This window comes from Procambarus clarkii, chromosome 76 (genome assembly GCF_040958095.1).
Source record: "Procambarus clarkii isolate CNS0578487 chromosome 76, FALCON_Pclarkii_2.0, whole genome shotgun sequence".
Lineage (NCBI taxonomy): Eukaryota > Metazoa > Arthropoda > Malacostraca > Decapoda > Cambaridae > Procambarus > Procambarus clarkii.
In genome coordinates, this window is record NC_091225.1 from 11,075,283 (window position 1) to 11,089,817 (window position 14,535).

A 14,535-nucleotide genomic window follows, 5' to 3' on the forward strand; every position below is an offset into this window, starting at 1 on the left:
AGAGATCTCTGTTGGAAACAGCCTTGAGAGGTTTGGTTTCCTTCCTGGGCTTTGGTAAAGTGATGCACATCTGTCTGGCATGTCACCATCCAATAGCTGAATGTGTAGTGCGACCATGCTAGGAACCGTTGACACAATGAAAACGGTATCAGGAAGATTTTAATGACAGGAATATATGGCAATTAGTAGTTAGCTTTAATAATATCCATCAGAATATGAAATAAATTACCTAAATTTACCTGGGGGCCGCTATTTCTAGTGGCCCCCACTGAGGCCACTATTTCTAGTGGCCTCAGTGAGGACCAGCAGCCAGTGGCTTGTCAGAGGCCCCCCCCTTCCCTTGATTCTGTTACTGTGTCAAGAATATTACTATGCAAACAATTGCAAGAATTAATACTTTAGTTCTTACTGATGTGAATTTATTTATTGCAAAGTGTATCACTTTAATATTAGTTAACCCTTAAACCGCACAATATATATATAGATGATTTCAGTGACAAAACCGAAACCGTGCAATACATTAATAGCTGTTTTAGTGTCTAGAGCCTTAATTTAAATGCCCCGCATGGGATTGGGGCAGCTATAGTTTAGCCACGACCGATAGTTGCTAGACGCCACCTAGAAAAAAAATCGTGGCCAACATTCCTGGGTGTGAGAGCTTCAGTATTGAGCAAGCCACTAAGGCCGATGCACGCATCATGTGCACACAGCACCGCTGTTCAGCTTGTGACCGCAGCATCGTCTAAAAAGTCAAAATATATATGTTCATGCTATTATTTAGTGATGATAGTATTACAGATGACCCCTGACTGTGATAAAACTGACCAGGATTCTGATAATAGCAGGATTGTGGTGATATTTAGCGCTGTGCTCCATGGAGGGAGGAGTAAGGCTGTGGGATGGAGGGTGGTGGCGTGGTCTTCTGACGTTGTGTGGCCACCTTTTATTGACTGCACTTGCCATACCAGCTTAGTGGTTTGCTATGGTGAACACAAATGTAGATTCCTATATATATAATGTGTGTATAGAGTGTAATAACAGCAATAGGAGTAGGTTGGGAGCCGCCATTTTGGTGAGGGAGATGCATCGTCTGCACGACTTGTCATGTTGTTTACTGGTGGCCACTATGGTCTTTGGGTACCATACCAGCTTATTTGTACAGGTATGGTGAATAAAACAGGTAGATACTTATATATAATGTGTGTATATAGTGTAATAACTCCACAAACAGTATTGTTGGAGGAGAAATATTAGTGCGTCTGGCCTTGAGGGCGGCCGCTACCAGCTGACTGTGTGAGTAGCTACGTCTTACTGCCTTTACTCACCATACAAGCTTAGATGTGCAGTTATGGTGAACAAAACATGTAAATCCTTATATGTAATGTCTGTGTATAGTGAGTAAATGTAAAAACAGTATTGTGGGAGGAGAATGAGGATGAGTGAGGTGTTGTTGAGGGAGGGAGTGGCAGCGAGTGGCTGGCTGTGTGTGGCAGTCACTCCTCGTTGCATTTTGACTCACAATACCAACTTAGTGGTTCGTTATGGTGAACAAAACATGCAGATATTTATATATAAACTGTGTACAGGCATACCTCAGAATGCGAGTTTAATCCGTTCCTGGAGACGCCTCGCCTTCCGAAAACTCGCATTCCGAAGTTAATTTCCCCATAAGAAATAAAGGGAAATGAATTAATCCGTTCCTGACTACCCCAAAAACCCCACATCAAACTAAATTTTTATACCTAATTTACCTAATTCATCTAAATAAACCTACAAAACTATGTTCCAGTTATTACTTACCTTGCTGTCGAGTGCTGTAGGCATATGGAACATGGTGAGGAGGGGGGAGGAGGAGAGGAGTTACTGTTTGGAAGGGGAGTCCCCTTCCATAATCACATCAGGCAGTGAGGACCTTTCTGGTGTGCTCTCCCTGGGACGTTTAACCTGAGTGCCACTAGGTCCTGGTTGAGGCTCACTGCTCGATTTCCTCACCACAAATCTGTCCATGGAAGCTTGCTTTTCCCTTCTTTGCAAGCTCTCTCTGTAGTAAGGCATCACATTGTCATTGAAAAGATTAAGACAACGGCCTACTACAGCTTTCTCTGGGTGAGTCTGTTCAATAGTTGTTTGAATCTCTTACCACATCTGACACACCTTCTTAATTACTGCAGAAGGGACATTCGCTGGTGCTGTTGGTGCTGCTGCCACCTCCTCCTCCACTGCAGAATCATTTGCTGCTGTGTTGGCTTGCTGTTCCTGTTGAAGGGCTAGGAGTTCTTCGGTGGTCAGTTCTTCGTTGTGTTCTTCCACCAACTCCTCCACATCATCACCATCCAATTCCAAGCCCATTTGCTGGCCTAGACTAACAATTTCCTCAACAATAGGCGCATCATTTATAGGCTCAAACCCCTCAAAGTCTAGTTCTCTCACACCTTCAGGCCACAATTTTCTCCAGCCAGAGATCAGGGTTCTTTGAGTCACTTCTTGCCAGGCTTTGTCAACGAGTTTTAAAGCACTACAAATGTTAAAATGCTCTCTCCAGAACTCTTTGAGGGTGAGGTTTGTGGCTTCAGTCACTTCAAAACATTTCCGGAAAAGTGCCCTTTCATACAGTTTCTTAAAATTCGCTATGATTTTCTGGTCCATAGGCTGAATTAGAGGAGTGGTGTTAGGAGGAAGGAATTTAACTGTGAGGAATTTATTGTATTGAGGCATCAAATCATCTTCCAAGCCTGGAGGATGAGCAGGAGCATTGTCAAGGAGAAGCACGGCTTTGAGTGGCAATTGTTTCTCCTGCAGATATTTTTCTATGGCAGGGCACAGCACTTCATTCACCCACTCCGAAAAAATAAGCCTAGTGACCCATGCTTTTTTATTAGACTTCCACATCACACACAAACGGGTTTTCTGCACATTATACTGTTTGAAAACCCTTGGATTTTCAGAATGATACACTAGCAAGGGTTTAATTTTCAAATCGCCACTCGCATTTGAACACAGCACAAGCATAAACCTATCTTTCATAGGCTTGTGTCCAGGCAAGGATTTTTCCTCCTTGGTAATGTATGTCCTCTTAGGCATTCTTTTCCAAAACAGTCCTGTTTCGTCACAATTAAACACTTGTTGCGGTAGGTATCCCTCAGCCTGTGCAAACTCTTTAAATTCGTCAATAAATCGTCCAGCGGCTGGTTTGTCTGAGCTGGCTGCCTCCCCATGCCTTGTAACACTATGGATACCACTTCTCTTTCTAAATTTTTCAAACCAGCCCCTGCTTGCCTTAAACTCTTTCTTATCTGCATCACTCGTTGCAGGGGTCTTCTTTAGAAGGTCTTCGTGCAACACCCTGGCTTTCTCACAAATCATGGCCTCCGAAACACTATCACCCCTCAACTCCTTGTCGTGTATCCAAATTAATAACAACTTTTCCACTTCTTCAAGTATTTGTGGTCTTTGTGCCGTTAATGTTCTTACTCCTTTTGCCACATTAGCACTCATAATCTTATTTTTCTTCTTAAGTATAGTGCATATTGTTGATGTGGCTTTGTTGTACTGCCTACAAAGTTCAACAACACGTGTACCGTTCTCATGCTTCCGAATGATCTCTTGTTTCTCCTCTATTGTCATCCTCACATGAGCTTTCTGGCCTTTATCCTTACCACTGGCTTTCTTGGGACTCATGGTGAGATATATAATAACAAATTGTATAGACAAATCACCAAAAATCCAACAAAACACTGAAAATCCGCGACAAGAATTGATGTGGGGGTAGTCACTGAGCGCGAGACAATGGTAAACTGAGGGGCAGCGGGGCAGAGGGGCGACGATCGCCGAACCACCACGCGCTAGGTCGGCTGTACGCGTATCAACAAACTCGCGTCCAAACTCGCCTCCCGAAGTAACCATCGCCTTCCGAGACAAATTTTTGGAGTAAATACACCTCGCCTTCCGAAAACCTCGCATACAGGGACAATCGCATTCCGAGGTACCACTGTATATAGTGTAATAACAGCAAAACTATTTGTTTAATAGTTTTGCTGTTATTAGCAAATCAAATATATAAAAGATTTGATTATATATATAATAATATATATGATTATAATACAGTGATATCTTGGCTTATGGATGTCCCTCTACGAACTTTTCAGGTTATGAGCCCAATATCTTCATAAAATCTGAATCGGGTTACGAACTTTGTCTTGGGTAACGTAGTTTGTTAATATGCGTATGGCCGACCTGGTGCATGGTGGCATGGCAACCGCACTTCAGTTTACCAGTGCCTCCTGCCTAGTGACAGTCGCCCCTGAACTCTTGGGTATTTGAACATAAAAGTAATTATTATATATCTTGCCATGGGTCCCAAGAAAGTCTGTGGTAAGGTTCAACCTAAGAAAATAGCTGCGAGTAGAGGCATTAGAGGATGTCCCTTCCTCATTACGAAAATGTGTGAAGTATGGGAAGAATTGCAAAGTTTTGTTGAAAAAACTCTCCCAGATAAAGCTGTAACAGATCATTGTATTGACCTTTTAAATGACAATGTGATGTCTCACTACAAACATGTGTTAAAATGTTGGGAAAAACAAGTGTCTTTAGACAGATTCTTAGTAATGACAAGCAAGCAGTGAGCCACAACCAGGTCCTAGTGGTACTCCTGGAAAACGTAGGAGTGTACCCCAGAGAAGCCATCACTGCCTGATGTTATAATGGAAGGGGACTCCCCTTTCAATCACTAACACTTCTCCCCCCTCCCCCCCCCTCCTCCTCACTATCTTCCATATGTCAACAAGTCATCAATAAAGGTAAGCAATAACTTGTACATACTTTACTACTAAAGATTTGGGTGACTTTGGTATCAAATTTACTTTGAAGTTAATATTTTTGGGAGTGTGGAATGGATTAATTCAATTTACATTATTTCTTATGGGAAAATTTGTTTCGGTTTACGAAGTTTCGGGTTATGAACCGTCTCTGTGAACGGATTAAATTCATAAGCTGAGGTACCACTATACTGTATTATTATGAACATGTATGTGAGTGTCTGTATATCTATACTCGTATATCCATACATACTTACATTTTCAAAGATACTACATAATAGACAGTACCTATGACACACAAATACAACCTGTTAGCATGAAAAATACTAAATAAATAAAGTGAGAAACAATTAAAATAAATTAACAGTTATTCCTATGTGTCGCCTCAACTCATTTTAACGGGGACGTTCTTTATGGAAGCTTAAAGTTGTTCAATGTCAACCATTATTTTTTGACTAGTTGTATATGAAAAGGGCTGCAATTGTTCTAAGTTTCAGTACTGTAGCCTAAATAGTAAGGGATATTTTTATTTTTTTATATTTTTTTCAACGAATTTTACACATTTTCAAGTGTAAGTTTACAATCACACCTTTCAGATATAATCATTTTATGACACTTTTCTGACACATTAGCATATAATAAAGGGTCTCTGGGATTGGATTTCCCTAAACGTCTTTAGTTTTCCTAATACAAATAGTCAAAGTTCCCCCCAAAATTATGCAAATATATCATGTTTATTGCTATTTATAAAATCCATAAATGAACTCAGGAAAAAACTGCTTACTTAAGATTTTAGAGACATAAACTTTACATATAAGGTGTAAGTTTCATGTAAATGGAATAAAAAATGAAAGAGATATTTATTTTCAAGTAATATAAATGTTCAAGTAAGTAAAATATAAAGTCTAAGGTGTTGCCATCTGTGGCTGAGGTCGACATCAACCAGTTTCCTCCAAAATTGGCACCCTTACAGATAGGCTTACATGCAGTCGAGTGTATAAGTTTCATGCAAATCGCCCTATAAACAAAAGAGAGAAAATTTAATAAAACAAACAAACTAAATTTGCCTTTTTTTTTTAACAAATTTTTTTTTTTACTAAAACTAATTATAATTTGTTTTTAATATCAGCTATCACAATAGCATAGTCATAGACATGATTTCAGTTGACATTTTTGTTTGATAATCGTTTTTGACCATTTCTTTGGACAATTTTTGACACATAATTCAATATTTTTTTCTCCCTTCCTATTTATGCTACGATGCTGAGACTTGGACCAGATGAAACCCTTATCATATACAACTTGTCAAAAAAGTTTGATTGAAATCGAACGGTTTTCATTTATTGCATATTTTGGGCAAATTTGGAAGGAATGTCCCCGTAACTAAAAATATGCAACTTCTCCAGACCACTACAGCTAAACCACAAGAGCTAGAGACTTTTTATTTGGATTTTTGTGCTTCCTGAAGGCAAATTAACTATCACAAGAAAAAATAAATTTCAGAACAATTTTTTTCTTGAGCACCCTGGGGATGTCAGCTATTTAACAGTTAGCTGTTTAACCACTGTGCTGCGCCAACTAAGAAAACTCGGTCAGTGGGAAACTGCGCTTACCGAGAAAACATCTTTTGAATATTTTTGTACCCATTCAAAACTCATGCATTGGAGGTTCTGTACGAAATAGACTCTTGGGTCCTGCAGTGAAAGGCAACCATCTTGGAAAAAATTCCCAGAAATGTCCTAGGGCTGCTGGCTGGGTTAGTACTAAGTGAGCAACTATGGGTGGCGCACGCGCCTCTGGCGGCCAAACACCTCTCTGACGCGGTGTGAGAAAGATCGCTCTCTGTCGGTGAAATTCAGACCTTATTGTTTAAAGAACATAAGGGTCATGATATTGATGAAACTAGGCGCAATAAGGACCTAACACAAAGGTTGGATGCAAGTGATACAGCACCGACAAGGATGACACAGCGAGTGTATCCAGTAGTAGCTCTGAGTGTCACTCTTGCCCACCCATGCCATCTCCAATTTATATAGATTGATTACATAGATGAATCGTTTTCTGCGGTCAGTGATGATGTATCTGATACAAGTAGCATAGATGAAGAGTGTTAGTGGCTTCCATGGTGGTGTTTTACATAGATATTTTCAAGAATAGCTGAATCTCTTCCTGATTGACTGAATCTCTTCCAGTGAGGGACCTTACAAAGTGATCTTTTCAAGACTACCTTACAAATTGATCTTTTCAAGACTACCTTACAAATTGATCTTTTCAAGACTACCTTACAAATTGATCTTTTCAAGACTACCTTACAAATTGATCTTTTCAAGACTACCTTACAAATTGATCTTTTCAAGACTACCTTACAAATTGATCTTTTCAAGACTACCTTACAAATTGATCTTTTCAAGACTACCTTACAAATTGATCTTTTCAAGACTACCTTACAAATTGATCTTTTCAAGACTACCTTACAAATTGATCTTTTCAAGACTACCTTACAAATTGATCTTTTCAAAACTACCTTATGCTTTATGAGCTTGGCTACATACCACCTACAAGTACTGAAGCCAAGGGTGTATGTGAGTGCGTTATTTGCAAGTACAGTACAACCTCGATTCAACGTACTACAGTGTGTCCTCACTTGAACGAACTATATGGGGCGAAGCCGATTCGTTCCAGTGCGGAATTCGTTCCATCCGTCCGGCCCCAACAACCTTCTTATTTTTTTTTTTTTTAAACATATGCCAGGACACATTACAGTAGTTTGTTTCTTTGTTGTGTGGTGCTTCATTATAATATCTTTCATGCTCTTTTGGTGTCAATAATAATCTGAGATGCGAGAATCACCATCCCCCACCCCACTCACACCATCTTCCACACCACCCACACCATCCTCCACACCACCCACACCATCCTCCACACCACCCACACCATCCTCCACACCACCCACACCATCCTCCACACCACCCTCACCATCCTCCACACCACCCACATCATCCTCCACACCACCCACACCATCCTCCACACCACCCACACCATCCTCCACACCATCCTCCACACCACCCACACCATCCCCCACACCACCCATACCATCCCCCACACCACCCACACCATCCCCACACCATCCTCCACACCACCCACACCATCCCCTACACCACCCACACCACCCACACCATCCCCCACACCACCCACACCATCCCCCACACCACCCATACCATCCCCCACACCACCCACACCATCCCCCACACCACCCATACCATCCCCCACACCACCCACACCATCCCCCACACCACCCACACCACCCCCCACACCACCCACACCATCCCCCACACCACCCACACCATCCTCCACACCACCCACACCATCCTCCACACCACCCACACCATCCTCCACACCACCCACACCATCCTCCACACCACCCACACCATCCCCCACACCACCCACACCATCCCCCACACCACCCACACCATCCCCCACACCACCCTCCACACCACCCACACCATCCCCCACACCACCCTCCACACCACCCTCCACACCACCCACACCATCCCCCACACCACCCACACCATCCCCCACACCACCCTCCACACCATCCCCCACACCACCCACACCATCCTCCCCCACACCACCCACACCTTCCCCCACACCACTAACACCATTCGCCCCCACCACCCACACTCCCCACACCACCACCCACACACCCCACACCACCACCCACACCATCCCCCACACACCCCACACCACCCACATCATCCCCCACACCATCCACACACCACCACCCACACCACCCACATCATCCCCCACACCATCCACACCATCCCCCACACCACCCACACCATCCCCCACACCACCCACACCATCCCCCACACCCCCACACCCTCCCCAACACCACTAACACCATTCGCCCCCACCACCCACACTCCCCACACCACCACCCACACACCCCACACCATCACCCACATCATCCCCCACACACCCCACACCACCCACATCATCCCCCCACACCCAACCACACCACCCACACCAACCCACCCACACCCAAACCACACCACACCACCCAAACCATACCACACCACCCACACCACCCACACCGTGTATTGAAGCAGCAGGCTTGGAAGCGTCTCAACTCGCCCGACAAAAAAAAATGATGGGTTGACAGGTCTCCTCTCACACCTCCAGGACCCCCCCACCCCCACCCCCCAGGTACCCGGCCATACACACCACAATGCCAAGTCAGCTATTGTTTTCTTCAGGAAACAATAAAACGTGTTAATGATTAATAATGTATATTAATACACGAAAATTAACATATTTTGGCATAAATATTTTACAGCTAAGATTGAGATTTATAATAGAGTATGAATGAGAGGTTTGGCAGCCATGCGTGGTCACCACCCTTCTCTCTCCACTTCCACCTCCCCTGACAACACCTTCCACCACTGACCCCACCTGCCTCTTTCCACCACCTGCCTCCCCTGACCCCACCTGCCTCCCCTGACCCCACCTGCTTCCCCTGACCCCACCTGCCTCCCCTGACCCCACCTGCCTACCCTGCCTCCCCTGACCCCACCTGCCTCCCCTGACACCACCTGCCTCCCCTGACCCCACCTGCCTCCCCTGACCCCACCTGCCTACCCTGACCCCACCTGCCTACCCTGACCCCACCTGCCTCCCCTGACCCCACCTGCCTCCCCTGACCCCACCTGCCTCCCTTGACCCCACCTGCCTCCCCTGACCAACCTGCCTCCCCTGACCCCGCCTGCCTCCCCTGACACCGCCTGCCTCCCCTGACACCGCCTGCCTCCCCTGACACCGCCTGCCTCCCCTGACCCCACCTGCCTCCCCTGACACCACCTGCCTCTTTCCACCACCTGCCTCCCCTGACACCGCCTGCCTCTTTCCACCACCTGCCTCCCCTGACACCGCCTGCCTCCCCTGACACCACCTGCCTCCCCTGACACCACCTGCCTCCCCTGACACCACCTGCCTCCCCTGACACCACCTGCCTCCCCTGACACCACCTGCCTCCCCTGACACCACCTGCCTCCCCTGACACCGCCTGCCTCCCCTGACACCGCCTGCCTCCCCTGACACCACCACAAATGATGCCAGCCACCTCACCAAGGCCTAACGTTCACACGACCTGTGCTTGTTTTATTGGCCTACTCAAAATTTATTCTAAATAGGTATTAGTACAGTACGTAGGCTGTTAGAGGGAGGGAGGGAGGGATCCAGGAAACAACCCCCCCCCCACCCCCCAATGGCTCAGGGAGCGACCGGCCGGCCACACAATGCCGGCTGTTATCTACACCCCAATTGTATTAAAAATTCTGTGAAAAGGAAATGTGTTCAAACTGTTTAAAATATGTACTGTATATATTACAATTTTCACCATTATTATTGCTCCAATATGACATTTTTCTAATAAAAAGGCTATTTTCAGTGTAGATAATGCGATAATTATCATTAAATTGACTCTTGGCATCTGACGACGAGAGGAGAGTGAGTGGTCTCTGTGGTCAGGTGGAGGAAGGAGGGTGGGGGCTGGGGAGCACGTGTTGCCTCCTGACAACAACTCTCTCACCAATGCCTCCCTGACACCATTTTATCACCATTTTTATCACCATTTCTCCCTAGAAACAATGGGTAGGGATAATAAAACACTACATAACTGTTTACACTCTGGCGAATCATAGTTGATGACAGCCAGCTCTGACGCTCGGCCTCGGTGACCGCTTGGACGAACATTCCTCACTTAATCGAACATTTGTATGTTCCACTGAACATTTGGTACCGAATTCAATTTGTTCGGCTCTTCCGGGAATTCGATAGAGCGGGGTTCGTTAGTCTGAGGAAGCACTGTATATGGGACCAACCCCAGTGCGTTGGAGCGCTGGATGCGTTGCAAGAGATGACCTTCAGGAGGCGTTTTCATCAGTGTCTTTTTTTTCTTGTACACAATAAAAATGTGTTATCATATTATATACTGTACCTATATATTATTATCCTACTAAAAATAATGTTACATTTGCTGTTTACCTTATTGTTGGAGTTATGTTTATCTTGAAGTCTCATGGAATTGTGAATGCTGTACAGTAAATACATACTGTAGTGTATTATGCCATTAACACTGTTGATTAAGTAGTTCTGCTGTATATTGAGTACGACAATACAGTTTATGAAAACTATTGTACACTAAAATTACGGCAACTCTAATTTTAACACTATGTACACACTTAAATTTAACACTTGTTCTAACTGTTCACAGCCACACACGATGTTTTCAGATGTTTGCATCAGCTTTGCTGCTGCTCGCTGCTGCTGTGGCTTCAGCTGCTTCTGAGCTGGTGCTGGCTGCTGTTGTACCAGTGCTGGGTACAACTGTGCTCGTGCTGGGTACGGCTGTGCTCATGCTGGTTGATTTTCTGCTACAAGTTCTTGCAAAATATTGCTTCATTTTTGGCATTAATAAGGCATTATTAGTAAGCCCCTCAGACATTTTGTTGTATAACAATACAGCTGTAGTAAAAAAATGGTAAATTCCACAATTATTCTTCCACCGGCGGTTAAATACTGTACGTCAGTCACAGACAAAGTTAAGGGCACTGGGTGCATACTGTACGAACGCAGACTAGGTTTATGCGTACAGTACACCCTACAGTAGGCTGGTGTTTAAGCCAGATCCAGTAACATAATTTTCTCTCAAATATTCGATTTACATCAAATTACATAATTTTGGATTATATATTTAGTTTAGCAACATTATTACGATAATAAGAGCTATAAAAAATACTTATTTTAGAACTGATTTATTAATTTTATTTTTTCGAAGTTGTAGGCCACTGAACTGTGGCGACGAATTCGAACAAAACAAGCATGGTGTTGTGTTCGATTTCCAGTAACATAAATTTCTCTCAAATATTGAATCTACATCAAATTATATATTTTTGGGTTATATATTTAGTTTAACAACATTATTACGATAATAAGAGCTATAAAAACACTTATTTTCAAACTTTTTTTTAGAAATTTTAGAAATTTTTTTCAAAGCCGTAGGTCACTGAACTATGGCGATGAAATTGAACAAAACAAGCATGGTGTTGTGTGCACATGGATTAGACCTGTCCACTTGCGCTGGACTTGTGAGCTGCCAATAACATGAATAATTTCTCAAATAGCAGATATCTATCATATTACAGTATATTTTTGGTTTTATTTAGTTTAGTTTAGTTTAATTAGGATAATAAAGAGTTATTAAATCACCAGTTTTAGAAATAATTTATTATCCTGAAACGTTCAAAGTCATGAGTTACTTAACTATGACGACACAGACGAAAGTGAAACCTCACTTTAAAGTGAGGTTTACAGTACAGTATTCCCTTATCTGTCCATCCTCACTCATCTTGTTTCATCACAGAAAATGTATATAAGACGATTTCAACACATTAGCTAGCTATTCACACTTTAGTCTTTAAATTAATTTACAGTACAAAGATACGTGTGCCACAAATCGGTGAACGAAAATCATTGAAACTCGGTCGTTCACTTGTGTGGACCACTCTGGCTGGTGTTTGGTTAATATGCTTTACTTGTTGTGTGGACCATTCTGGCTTGTGTTTGGTTCATATGGTTCACTTGTTGTGTAGTCCATTTGTGTGATCCAACTTGTCTTAGGAAGGAATTAGTTAATTGTAGATATAATGAGACAGTTTTCCACCACTCTGTGAACTCTGTCCAAACATCGTAAGCTTGTGGACAACTTGTGGACCACTTGTGCGGTCCACTTGTGTGGTCCACTTGTGTGATCGAGCTTGTCATATGAGCGAATTATTAATTGTAATCTGTGATAGAATGGGAAAGTTTTCCACCAGTCTGTGAACTCTGTCTCAACATCGTAAGCAAATCCGAACATTCGCCCGCTTTCGGCGAATCATTGTTCGTCGAACTGGGTGAGTAAATCTGGCCTGAAAAGTGTGAGAAGTAGCCAGAGATTCGTTGAATCGAGGTTGTACTGTACACAGAACGAAGAAACAGGAAGCGAAAATCTATCTGTACCGGGTGCAACGAGAGCGAAGTTGTGCTGTGTACCATGGACTGCTTCATTGATTATCACTCACTCCTGAAGTACTGAGTGTGTAATACAGTGTGTTACTGTGTAAATAGTGTGTGATACTGTACATATTGTAATTTTAGTGAATTTTTATCAAGTAATATTGCAACTAAACATTTATTGTGGACACATTACTGACACATGTATCACAGTTCCATGAAACATTATAAAAGTTCTACTGTATAGATATTGTAAAGGACACAAATATGCATCATATATGATAAAAAAGTAAACAAATAAACCACATTGAAAATACATAGAACAAATAATTGAAAATATATTTGTGGCAACTCGTGGTATTTAATGACCTGCACTGACTGCCTCTGGGAGCTAAATGCATGGGCGACCACCCCGCGACGCCCCCTTCTCCATGTCCCCACAGCCAAAGTAAGTGGATTTTTTTTTTTTTTTTTACATGTACGTGTTCAGGGAAGGCAATTTATCATTTTACAAAGATAAAAAAATTTTTGCAAACACTTGATTCTATGCGCACAGGGGGGATGTCACAATAAACTCGGCACATTGCAGTGTTTTAGACTTAGTGGCTCTTTTAGTAAACTAGAGCACTCTTTAATGTGGTTAATGTTGAAGTTTTCTGATGAAGTGGTGTATTTTGTGTAATGGCATCTGAGCTCCATTTGCTTATGGCATCGGGTGTGACTCACTTCACAATATAAACTCCATTCTGCTCCACTCTATTTTTAAAGCCTGACACATGTAGTTCACTTTCTTCCTTATAAACTATGTTTCTTAACCACTGTGATGCACCGGCTTTAAATGGGACATCTCCCCTGTGTGCCGAAAATCAAGTGTTCACAATTTTTTTTCTTTTGTAAAATGATCAGTTCCCTTTCCTGAACATGTACATATAAAAAAAATAATAAATTCCACTTACTTTGGCTGTAGGGACGTAGAGAAGGGGGAAGTGTGATGTCATCATTTGCTGTGCACTCATTGGTAAAGCTCCCAGAGGCAGTCGCACGGGCCATTCAAGCAACCCAAGTTGCCACAATTATATTTTCTACTATTTGTTCTATGTAATTTCCAACGTGTTTTTATTTGTTTTTATGATCGTATATGATGCACATGTTTGTCCTTTACAACATGTGTATAGTAGAATGTTCATAATGTTCCATGGAACTGTGGTACATGTCAGTATTGTGTCAACAATAAATGTTTATTGTCGCAATATTACATGTTCAAAATTCACTTAAATTATAATATATACAGTTTCACACACTATTTACACACAAATGCACTGTTTTACTTACTCAGTACTTGGCAAGTGTGTGATATTCAAAGACGCTGTCCATGCAACCTGTCCTCTTAAAAAGAACGTCGCTTTTGGCCGTTTGCCCGTATGGCCGAATTTGGACGTAATTTGAAAATGAAAAAAAAATGAAAATAAATTTGGGATTTCTTTTTTCAACAACAGTAAGTTAAGGGTCCTCTGATAGGTTAGGTGGGCAGGAAATTCTTATAAAGTTTCAAAACGTTATGAAAAACGTTAATTTAAAGTGTCCTCTCATAACCTCTGAGCGTAGGCCGGACGACTCAAATAGAAAACGGAACAGAACGTCACTTTTGTGAGTCGATTTCATTTCAAAT

The 14,535-nt window shown here is 42.7% G+C and overlaps 1 protein-coding gene across 1 annotated transcript in view; it reads left to right on the top strand.

Moving 5' to 3' along the window:
- Positions 1-14,535, top strand: part of LOC123771429 (small ribosomal subunit protein mS27) — a 190,125-nt gene that overhangs the window by 29,786 nt on the left and 145,804 nt on the right. The gene's annotated exons all lie outside the window — the stretch shown is intronic.